The sequence below is a fragment of the Lissotriton vulgaris genome, chromosome 1_2 (assembly GCF_964263255.1).
Source record: "Lissotriton vulgaris chromosome 1_2, aLisVul1.2, whole genome shotgun sequence".
NCBI classification, from domain to species: domain Eukaryota; kingdom Metazoa; phylum Chordata; class Amphibia; order Caudata; family Salamandridae; genus Lissotriton; species Lissotriton vulgaris.
In genome coordinates, this window is record NC_141686.1 from 5,999,029 (window position 1) to 6,011,468 (window position 12,440).

A 12,440-nucleotide genomic window follows, 5' to 3' on the forward strand; every position below is an offset into this window, starting at 1 on the left:
GTTATGCACTTACCCTCCCCTTACTCACATGCAGAATGTAAAAGTGTATTTAAAAATTTACAAAATTACCACAATGTGTAATATTCCTAACAGTGTTTTTAGTGTTAGCGAATGCAGTTGCGCCCAATTGGCGATAGAACCTGCGGAAAAAAATGCATAGATAAATACATAAGACTGTACCAGACAAATCACTGGAGAAGAAAAAACCTTCTCTGAATACCACCAGGTCATACCAAAAATAATGGGACCCTGTGAAGAAATGAAAAGGCAAAAATGGACACAACAATACTGACACACATATATACAAAACACAGAAGTACTCTCTGCTCTGATGGAAAGAGAGCAAATAATAAGAAGGAAAAGTCTTACTTAGAGTTCTCAACTATAAGACCTCATGAGCCTAAGCGTATATTGGGGATCCTTCCTTCCTGCTCAGAAAAGACCTATAACAACATTAATATACGGGGTTCAGTTGGAAAAAGCATGATGATAAATCTACCATGTTAATAAATCTACCAAGCTGATGGAAAAAACTCGTCTTTGTCACCCAAAACTCACGGTTACTGCACTGGCTAATCGCCTGCCTTCCCTCAACGCTGTCGCCTTTTTCGGCCGCGCATGCGTATTAGACAGGCTTTTCTGCGCATGCGCGCCAGATAGTGTTCTTACGGGAGCGCAATACCGGACATCGGGTGATTGCGATCTCCGTATTTGGGCATATACCGATCCTTATTAACTAATTAACTATCACTAATTATCCTGAGGGATAGTATATATAAGGGCCCCAACGTGATCTAGGCTCACTTCATCGGAGCCGCGTTGAGGCTCATGAGGTCTTATAGTTGAGAACTCTAAGTAAGACTTTTCCTTCTTATTATTTGCTCTCTTTCCATCAGAGCAGAGAGTAATTCTGTGTTTTGTATATATGTGTGTCAGTATTGTTGTGTCCATTTTTGCCTTTTCATTTCTTCACAGGGTCCCATTATTTTTGGTATGACCTGGTGGTATTCAGAGAAGGTTTTTTCTTCTCCAGTGATTTGTCTGGTACAGTCTTATGTATTTATCTATGCATTTTATTCCGCAGGTTCTATCGCCAATTGGGCGCAACTGCATTCGCTAACACTAAAAACACTGTTAGGAATATTACACATTGTGGTAATTTTGTAAATTTTTAAATACACTTTTACATTCTGCATGTGAGTAAGGGGAGGGTAAGTGCATAACCCTTGTCCTGAAGAAGGAGGCTGTGACCTCCGAAACATGTTGACACTCTAAATAGTGGTTTTTGATACCTTAACTCGTATCTACCTAACCACGCCCTGCACTTCTTTTAACAATACCAGCCGGGGATTAAATTAAAATATTTTTTCCTCCCACGTGCCAGGTATTTTTTAATATTCACTTTTTTCACCTCACCTCACTCACACTTTGGTTATATACACACACCCCCACACATAGTTCACCTCTAAGTGCTCCTGCGTATCCGCGAGTCGTAGCACGCCGCATCCCGTAGAGGGGTGCGAAGGCCCCGATGATGAAGCATGACACCAAGGGGCCTGTTGGTGTGTGAGGGGCATTTAAACAACACTGTGTGTTTCCCCATCACTTTAGGGATCACTATCACTCTGAGTGGATTCCACTTTGTTTATTCATACACGTAAGTAGAGTTCCAGCAGAGTCCCTTCGGCAACAACACATATAAATTTACCAATTCGGTTTCACAATTGGCAGACAACAATTTAAATTTTAGTAAGCAAGAGGAGTTTGATAGGGAAAGAGGACTTATGAAGAGAGAATTAATACTTAATAATTATGTATGATCCTAAGGATGCATGGCCATTTCTTGTGCCTGGTGCCACATATACTCTCATCTTGGACAATAGGTTTGACAACCAAAGGTATTTATCTGCATTCATTGATATAATATCTGTCTATACTTCTAGGTTTCATACTCCACATCTCCATAGTGTAAAATGGTACATTGGGTATTTCTGTCTAGTTGAGCAGTTCAGGGGTTTCTGTTAAGCTCCTGTCTAGCAAGACTTGTGGTAAGGAGTTTGTCCGCTGACAGTGTTGAGGTATTTCCCTTGTTATCATACAGTTCGTGCATGGGCATCTGTCAGTGGTCTGCTCCTTGGTAATCACATTGGGGATAACCAGCTCTTAACCTCCAGAATCCGAGATAGCTGTCAGAGGCTCTTATCATTGCTTGAAGTGAATCCCATCCTTTGGCAGCCTTTATGGAGATAGTGGAACTATCAGCCCTGAAATTGTAATATGTGGTTCTAGCCTTGAACATATGTTCCTAGGTTGGAAGTATTTGTTGAGTTTTAGTCTACAAGTGTTTATTGATCTGTGAATAATGCATATTAGCTTGAATGGAGATCTTCTTGTGACTGATAATTTGTGGAAAGCCTTCAGGACAGGAGATATGTGGGTTGTATATTTACATGAGGAAGTATTCCTGCTGCTGAATTCTGGATTCCCTGCAGCCTGACCTTCTCATCATTGAGAATGGGATTCTCTATCAGAAAAAAATAGAGGTAGGGACTTTACATAAACCCCCATAAGAAATTATGCTAAATCACATGCAGGGGCAGCAGCAGCTCAGGGACAGCAGCCAATGCAGGGACCCGGACAGCAGACAGAGCAGTGACTAGGCAGGAGTAGCAGCAGGGATCAACATTATCTCCATCATTATTCAACCTGTACGTCGAACCTCTTATAGAAATTCTCCGACACGAAAACATTTCCTATTATATGTATGCAGATGACACTCAGATCTACATCAAGAGCTTGTCATTGGAAGAGATCAAGTTAATGAATGAGGCCTTGAAAGTGTCATTACAATGGTTGACTAGCAATTATCTGAAACTAAATGCACAAAAAACTGAATTTCCACTAATTTCACTGCCAAAGAACCCCGCAAATATGAAGGAATGAACCAAACTGATCACAGCGCTAAACTGCACCCCTACCCTAGTTGACTCGACCAAATCACTAGGAATCACTCTTGACAAGAACCTAGGCATGAAAGAACACATCAAATCAATGGCAAAAAAGCACCTGGTTTCACCTGAATTATATTAGAAAGGTGAAACCACTCATTACGACTCCTGGAGGCCGACCGCACTGGGAACAGCTCCAGCACCCACCTACCACGAACGCAACCTAAGGTTCATCCTCGACTCCACTCAAGGTCAACGCCGTTTCGTCCTCGTGCTTCAACACCCTCTGCATGCTTCGCAAGATCTACAAGTGTATCCCCACCAATTCGAGATGAACGGTCCCCCAGGCCCTCATCAGCAGCAGGTTGGACTACGGAAACGCCCTCTACGCAGGAGCCTCGGACAAACTCCGGAAAGACTTCAACGCATTCAGAACGCATCTGCATGTTTGATCCTCGACATCCCTTGTTGCAGTAACATCAAACCCCACCTGAAAGACCTGCACTGGCTCCCCGTCAACAAGAGGATAACCTTTAAGCTTCTCACTCTGGCACACAAAGCACTCCACAACACCAGACCAGAGTACCTCAACAGACGACTCTGCTTCCACATCCCCACTCGCCAGCTTCGCTCCGCCGCCTCACTACATTCCCCGCATCTGAAGAGCGACTTCCGGCGGCAGATTATTCTCCCACCAAGGTGGCCAAGACTTGGAACACCCTCCCCACCCCACTACGACAGACCCAAGACCTGCTGACCTTCAGAAGACTCCTCAAGACCTGGCTCTTCGAGCAGTAGCAGCACCCCTCCCACTTCCCCCTCCCAGTGCCTTGAGACCTCACGGGTAAGTAGCGAGCTTTACAAATGTTTTGATTGATTGATTGATTACTACAGCGGACCTCAAATTGGCAGTTCAATCTTTAATGTATATGTATGTATGTATGTATAAACCGTTTTGTAACGCGCTCCATTACTTGAGAGTATCCTGGCGCGATTGGGAGGAGGCAAAAGAAAAACAAGCACTGGCGTTGCCAATAGGTCTCGCAGTAGGAAAGTTGGAGCTATTACAATTGCAAATAACAATGCCTTTTATTTTTGTTTTCATTTTAAAAACATAAAAGGCTTCGTCATTTACAAAACCAATAGCTCCAACTTTCCTACTGCGAGACCTATTGTGCACTGCACAGTGTGGGTGAAAGTGGCACTGCGTGTGTGTGAGTGGCTTTGAGTGAGTTGCGTTGCGTGGGTGAGTGGCGTTGCATGTGTGAGTGTTGTTGCGTGGGTGAGTGGCGTTGCGTGGGTGAGTGGCGTTGCGTGGGTGAGTGGCGTTGCGTGTGTGAGTTGCGTTGCATGGGTGAGTGGCATTGCATGGGTGAGAGTGGCGTTGCGTGTGTGAGAGTGGGCTTGCGTGGGTGTGAGTGGTGTTGTGTGTCTGAAAGTGGTGCTGTGTGGGTAAAAGTGGCACTGCGTGGGTGTGAGTAGATTTGCGTGTGTGAGTGGCGTTGCGTGTGTGAGTGGCGTTGCGTGTGTGAGTGGCGTTGCGTGTGTGAGTGGCGTTGCATGTGTGAGTGGCGTTGCGTGTGTGAGTGGCATTGCGTGTGTGAGTGGCGTTGCATGTGTGAGTGGCGTTGCATGTGTGAGTGGCGTTGCATGTGTGAGTCGCATTGCATGGGTGAGAGTGGCGTTGCGTGTGTGAGAGTGGGCTTGCGTGGGTGAGAGTGGCGTTGTGTGTCTGAAAGTGGTGCTGTGTGGGTAAAAGTGGCACTGCGTGGGTGTGAGTGGATTTACGTGTGTGAGTGGCGTTGTGTGTGTGAGTGGTGTTGCGTGTGTGAGTGGCGTTGCATGTGTGAGTGGCGTTGCGTGTGTGAGTGGCGTTGCGTGGATGAGTGGTGTTGCGTGTGTGAGTGGCGTTGCGTGGGTGAGTGGCGTTGTGTGGGTGAGTGGCGTTGCGTGGGTGAGTGGCATTGCGTTGATGAGTGGCATTGCGTGGGTGAGTGGCGTTGCATGGGTGAGTGGCGTTGCGTGGGTGAGTGGCGTTGCATGGGTGAGTGGCATTGCATGTGTGAGTGGCATTGCGTGTGTGAGTGGCGTTGCATGTGTGAGTGGCGTGGCATGTGTGAGTGGCGTTGCATGTGTGAGTGGCGTTGCATGTGTGAGTGGTGTTGCATGTGTGAGTGGCGTTGCATGTGTGAGTGGTGTTGCATGTGTGAGTGGCGTTGCATGTGTGAGTGGCGTTGCGTGTGTGAGTGGCGTTGCATGTGTGAGTGGCGTTGCATGTGTGAGTGGCGTTGCGTGTGTGAGTGGCGTTGCGTGTGTGAGTGGTGTTGCGTGTGTGAGTGGCGTTGCGTGTGTGAGTGGCGTTGCGTGTGTGAGTGGCATTGCGTGAGTGAGTGGCGTTGCATGGGTGAGTGGGGTTGCGTGGGTGAGTGGCGTTGCATGTGTGAGTGGCGTTGCGTGTGTGAGTGGCGTTGCATGTGTGAGTGGCGTTGCTTGTGTGAGTGGTGTTGCATGTGTGAGTGGTGTTGCATGTGTGAGTGGCGTTGCGTGTGTGAGTGGGGTTGTGTGTGTGAGTGGCGTTGCGTGGGTGAGTGGCATTGCGTGGGTGAGTGGCGTTGCGTGGGTGAGTGGCGTTGCTTGGGTGAGTGGCGTTGCGTGTGTGAGTGGCGTTGCATGTGTGAGTGGCGTTGCATGTGTGAGTGGCATTGCATGTGTGAGTGGCGTTGCATGTGTGAGTGGCATTGCGTGGATGAGTGGCGTTGCGTGGATGAGTGGCGTTGTGTGGATGAGTGGTGTTGCGTGGATGAGTGGCATTGCGTGGATGAGTGGCGTTGCGTGGATGAGTGGGGTTGCGTGGATTAGTGGGATTGCGTGGGTGAGTTGTGTTGCGTGTGTGAGTGGTGTTGCTTGGGTAAGTGGAGTTGCTTGGGTGAGTGTGGCATTGCGTGGGTGAAAGTGGGCTTGCGTGGGTGTGAGTGGCTTTGCGTGAGTGAGTGAGTGAGTGAGTGGCGTTGCGTGGGTGAGTGTGGTGTTGCGTGGATGATAGTGGGCTTGCGTGGGTGTGAGTGGCGTTGCGTGTCTGTAAGTGTTGCTGTGTGGGTGAAAGTGGCACAGAACCTTTGATGTGGCCTGGCGCAGGAGAAATGCTGCTGCTGCTTATTAAATATAAAAAGTGTTTAGGGACTCATGGCTGCCGAGAGTAACAAGGCAGTGCTGGGAAGGGGGCTGCACACCAACTGAAATGCTCTGGTTGCACGGCTTGCGGCCGGCCGTGTGAAGTGATAAGCCTTTGAAGTACACAGGCATGCTGTGACGGAGGTGTGAGAGGTCTGGCAGGGAACAGATGGCCTGGCTGTGAAGCAGGGGGCGGGGCAGCGCTGGGGTAGCCTATGGGAGGGTGATTGATGCCTTTGATGTGGGGAGGGAGGAGAGCCTTTTGCGAGCCTGCAGGAGAAATGCTGCCGATGTGCGTGCATGTTTAATCACGTGATTCACGTGAACTTAAAGAAAACCGCGGCTGAAAGCCCGTGGTTTGAAGAGGATTTTGCCGACTTGAATTCTCCCCATTTCCCATTCCTGCGGAATGGTAAAGGCGAGACCTAACAAACGAAAATCAACTTAGGTCACACTCCTAAACATATGGGTTTTCTGATTTTTCTTAAATTTAGCAACACATTGCGTGGAGCGCAGATGAAAAGGGAGAGCGTTCCAGGCACGAGCAGCGACTACGGCTATAGACTGGCCCCCTAGTCTAGCTCGCTTGAAGCGGGGGAGAGACATTTTAAACAAAGTAGGTGATCTGAGAGCTCGAGTGGGGGCATAAAAGGCAAATCTCTTCTTCAGATAGGCAGGACCTTGGTCGTGGGTTGCTCTAAACAAGAGCACCAAGGATTTAAACAGGATGCGCTGGGATACAGGCAGCCAGTGAAGAGTATACAAATCAGAACGAACACTCTTCCATCTCGGGACGTTAAGTAAGAGACGGACAGCAGCATTCTGAATGATTTGCAGGCGTTTAACTAAGTATGCTGGAATGCCACTAAACAGGGCGTTCGCATTGTCCAGCCTTGCCAGTATGAGAGCCCGAGCGACAGTCTCCTTTGCTTCTCTAGGGAGCAATGGGAAGAATTTTCGTAGCATTCTCAGTGTGGCAAAGCATGTCCCCGATAGCTTCTTTATATGGTCCTCAAATCTTAGGTCCTCCCCAAACCAAATGTCAAGATTTTTCGCGGGGCCGCCCATCTCCTTGGGGCTGGGAATGTTCGGGGGCCACAGCGAATTCCTGAAAATGGGGGGGAAAGAGCCATAGAAGAGCACCTCAGATAATGATATCAAGGATTGCATATGGATGTACAACACTAACAGATCTACCAGAAATGTCCACAACACCACTAAAAGCCTGTCTCAGTGCACCTGCTAGACTCATTACAGGTTCTAGAAAATACAACCATATTTCCCCATGCCTGAAAGCATTAAACTGGTTACCAAACGAAGCCAGAATTCAACCTAAACTGGCATGTATTACCCACAAAGCGCTCCACTACAAAACACCAATGTACTTAACTCAGAAAAATTAGCTATCAGGGGGAAGCAGACCATCCATGAGTGCCAGAGAACTGTTGCTGAAACCGCCCATCTTTCACAAAAACAAACATATGACGGAGCATTCTCCGGGGCGGCCCCCAGAATCTGGAATTCACTCCCTCCAATCATTAGAAAAATTCCAAACATGACAACATTCAAGAGGGAGGCGAAGATCTTACTAATGAGCAAGTACCTTCCTTATGCAAGACTGTTTGTCATCTGCATCGTGGTTAAAAGCCGGACGTCGCGTAGCCCTGTCAGACATGGTAGCATCCTGCACAAAAAGACCGCAAAGACACCAAAACTAACCAATGACTGATGGCAACTAGGGCTGATGTGGGTGCTACCCCTACAGATCAACAACGAATGTAAAGATAAAATCACCAGGTACCTGTGAAGACTACTTTGGCAGTACAGGACTACAATTAATGGATCTCTGAAATACTGATTTAAAACATTCAAAAGGTACATAGTGGAACCATATGTATAATACTACTGTTATACCTTTGTACACCAATCAGATCCAAAACTTGTTATTGTCGAAAATGTAAAAAAGGCATGTACCAAAATCATATATATATTACTGCTCCTATACCCATTGTATTCTAAACTGTTTACCTCATGTATCTGCAAAGCACTCTGATACCCTTGGGTAACGTTCGCGCTATATAAAACTCTAAAATTAAAAAATTAAAAGTTACTGACAAAGCGAGTAGGTATTGCCCTTGTATAAAACATGCATGAAGAGGTACACAAAGAACAGATACAAATGCACAGATAAATCATTAACACAGGCCAACGCCATCCATTTTAATGAAGCCCAGCTATCATAAAAGCACACTTTCCACTAGGAAGGGGAGGGAAGCAGTGATCGTTGTGCACGAGATGACCGCTAGATTTCTTGCATCAGAAAGGGATGTGTAGTTCGGGGTCACAGGGTGATTACAATGGTTGCACATAATGATGTACAATCGGGGGGCTGTGTTGCTGAAACCCGGTCAAGTGTGACACCTTAAGCCAGTCTGAGATTTTTTTTCGCAGCACCATTTTGCAAACTGGGATTTTTAAACCTGCGCTTATTACTGTTAAAACAGATATCCAAGTTCTCAAAATGCGAATTTCTAATGGCACAAAAATACAAGTGTCTGAATTTTTCACAAATGACCTGTCAAATAAAAACATGTCCAAAAAGCACGTCAACCTTTGCAGCTACACACATGCCAAATAGATGAAAATAAAAAAGATACACGTTCTCCTTATAATAATTTTAAATACGTGTTTTTCTGAAAATATACATTCCCATCTGAACAAAAGAGTCTTTAAAATAACTTCCACTGCTCCTTTCATAGAGCTTCCCCTCCCCTTTATTATTCGTCCCGCTATTGACATTGTAAATGACAATGCCTTTTATTTATGTTTTGGTTTTTAAAACATAAATAAAAAGCATTGTCATTTATAATGCCAATAGCTTAAATTCGCGTAAATGCGAGACCTATTGCATTGCAAATGCTTGTAATATTTTATTCCAGTGCTGCTATCATGCAGCACCACATTTTTCAAGAATTACAGAACAGCACACAGTCATAGGAGACACAGAAAGATGCTGGTCGCACAGAAACATTTCACAAGTATCTGTGCCTCTTTGTAATTGTGTTAGCACATTAAGGCCACACCTATTGGCTGCGAGGTCCCAGTACCTCCCCAGAGTGCTAGAAGACCCTTGATGCACTGCAAGCATCACCCACTGTTAAATGGGTTTACAACTATTACAATGTTCATTCCTGCATATGCACTCATGGGTCGCCATCTTGGAATGGTTTGTGTTATACGTTATTAAAACCATGCAAAGGAAACATGTTGGCAAAGCCAACAGCTCGGGAGCTAGTCAGCCCACTTGACTTTGCCAGTGCTTGTTTCAGGTAGTGACCCTGTCAAGTTTTAACAGTAGAGCGTGTGTACGTTTCCTATGATGGCATGCCTCATGCACTGACAAGGGGTTGCGGGATTGTTTATGTATAATTTGAAGCTTGCTTGTTGTGAGTTCTGGAATGCATATGCGTTGGCACATGGGAGAGAACGTGTAGGCCCTCGTGCGAATCATTACATGCTGCAGTGAGACGTTGCTGAACCAATTATGGTTTCCCTCCTTCGGCCTTCAACACACAGAAGAAAGGTAATGTTGTAATTCCATTTCAATATAAATGCGCTTTTACTTGCAGACGGAACCCTCCCATTTTTACCACAATGAAATCAGGGGTGTGTGTTGTCATCTTACTGTATTTCAGCTCTTAATGCACAAGGGAGTGTTGGAAACCAGCCCCGCTGTCGGCGCGTCCCTCAACTTCCAACAGGCCCGATGCAGAGCACACCTCTGTGCACTGCGGGCACACGTTCTCTGCCTGTGGAGGAGTCCAGGCCGGTTTCCAAGCAGCTACTGCGATCCGTGAACGAAGCTGTGCGGCGCCCAGTGGAGTGCCAGGGCTCAAGCCCCATGCCTGTCCTAGCGGGCATCCCATGACACCCTTGTAGGCAGGAACCGAAAGCAGCGCTGGGAGGAGTGTTTTACTAACCATTGCTCGTTACTGGTTGGTCTCTCCTCCTGCCCCGCTCGCTCATGAAGACCCCCCCCCGGCCCCCCTTTGCCAGCGGTAATTACCTAATGGAGCAGGAGAAAGTGGCAGAGGCAGCGGCAGCACCCCTGCCTTTAAACCCGTCTGCAATGGCTCTAGTTCACCAGGACAATGCCCAGTGAAACAAGTAACTATTTCTCGCAAGCGGACAATCATTATGTTCTATGACCCGTGGCTGTGGAAAAACAGGAAAGGGGATTTGTAGATAAAGATGTAAGCAAAACAAACAACTCACGTTGAGGGGGGAGTTTTCGGGGAGTACTCGAGTATAGCAGAGTAAGTTGCCAAAGAAAGACATCCAGCCACGGAATCTCCTGCATTTGAGGTACAACAATACCGCAACGGTACAAACAAGACCACTAGTGATTACTAGAGCTGCTCGTGGCAGTATATTTTATTAGTGTTGTCTTGCCAACGCAATAATTTAAGCATGGTTAAAGCAACTCGGACCAAATATGGCCCCTACGCACCTGTAGACACTGAGGGTGGAGGGGTGGGGTGGAGTGTGGACGAGAGCACACACAGCATTTCCCTTGCGGGGGTGAGCAGGGGCACCATCCAAAGCTCGCTCCCGCAAGAGAATCACCAAACGTGCACGCGTTCCTATTGAAAGCAATGCAACTCGTACACTTTTTTGCCGAAAAAGCAAATCGATTACAAGAGGTCCCCTATGCAGCACATGTGCGCTGCGTAGGCGAAGCCTAAAAAATACACAACACTGTCTGACAGCCAATGCCGTAACCTGAACCCCTACCAAAGAGAAGTTAGTCAACAGGGGTAAGTGCACTGTGGAAACCCAGACTCCAGGGAGAAATCAGCACTCACAGTTTCATGAGTGAATGTATTCCAATTCATTATTGAATTTAAATGTTAGGTTACGGTTCGGTATTCGGTTTTACAGATTCCTTCCCATTAAGCCCCTGACTGTGTACCTTTCTCGGCAGCTGTAGTCTCTGCTTGCAATGACTCGGTTCTGTGGCACTCTTACAAGAGGTTCAGCTTTGTGAAAGCTTTCAGCTGCTTCAGATGGACTTAAATAGTCCCTGCGCCCCATGTTATATTCCATAAAGCCTATCTAACAGAGCTTGAGGGGTGTACTCACATTTTACCTTTGGCGGTGAGGATGCTGGTAGTTCTCTTTCTCTCTCCTCTCTCTCCCTACCCTCATTCTGTCTCTATCTAGCTCCTCCTCACCTGCTGAAAACTGTGACCTCAAGAAAAGGCACTAACCCTGCTTTTCCTCTTCTTACCTTCATTTGTTCACTCCCCTGAGAAATAGATGCAAAAAAGAAGAAAAAAAATACTTCGCTGAAAATGTCGTCTTTGTCAGACATTTTTTCCCTTCCAAAGTGCACACTTGGACAGAGAAACAAATAGAGAGAAAAAATGATCAAACAAAACAAAGTGGCCTCAAAGTGACAAGATTGGTTATAGTCACACCTAAACAAATTAGCACCACTTTACAGAGTTTGCCAGTGAAGTGCAACTTTCGTTTTCTCATTTGGGACCAAGGCATGCAGCTCTTCCAAATCAATGCTCCTCAAACCTGACAGGCAGCAGCCTCTGCAGTTCTAGTTTGAGGATGCACGCATATTCACTAAGGGACCTCAGATCTGACAGAGTGGAGCATTTTGCTATACCTGTCTGGAGAACTTGGCAGCTCATTCTCAAAATAAGGCCAGAGGCAGAGGCTTGCGCCTGGCAGGCCCGTCAAAGATGAAATCCGCACCGGGGCAAACCTTAAAAACATGCCTCAATTATTTTTGCCTGTTCCCTCCCCTCTTCTGGTCTCTACTCTCTCGCCCTTTCGTCTGTCCCTCGCTCTCTCTTTCCCGTTCATATGGTCTGGGACTACCGACCACCCCTTCCCTGTCATGTAAACTGATCAAGACAGAGCCCCCGTTTACCATGAAAGGAAACCTTGAAACCCCCATGCTCTGCCCTCGGTCTACATTCGACTGAAAGGAAAACTGGTTTAGCACATTTAACATATGAATGACCAACAACCCATACTACACGAGTCCTCGTTCTGTCTTCTTGCGTTCGCCATGTTGCTGATGGATGCTGTCGATGACCCGGTACCAGTTTCCGCCTTGCATCACAGGCTCGAGAAACTGAAAGATAAACAGACGACAAAGCCGGTGTCAGGGTGACTTAGATTAACCTCACAACATGTGCAGCCGCACATAATGCTTATAGGCGTCAAAAGACCATCTCCCAATCCTCTTTACACTGTTGGCATGCAACCCTCTCTCTGTTGCTTCAGGGGCCCGCCTATTCG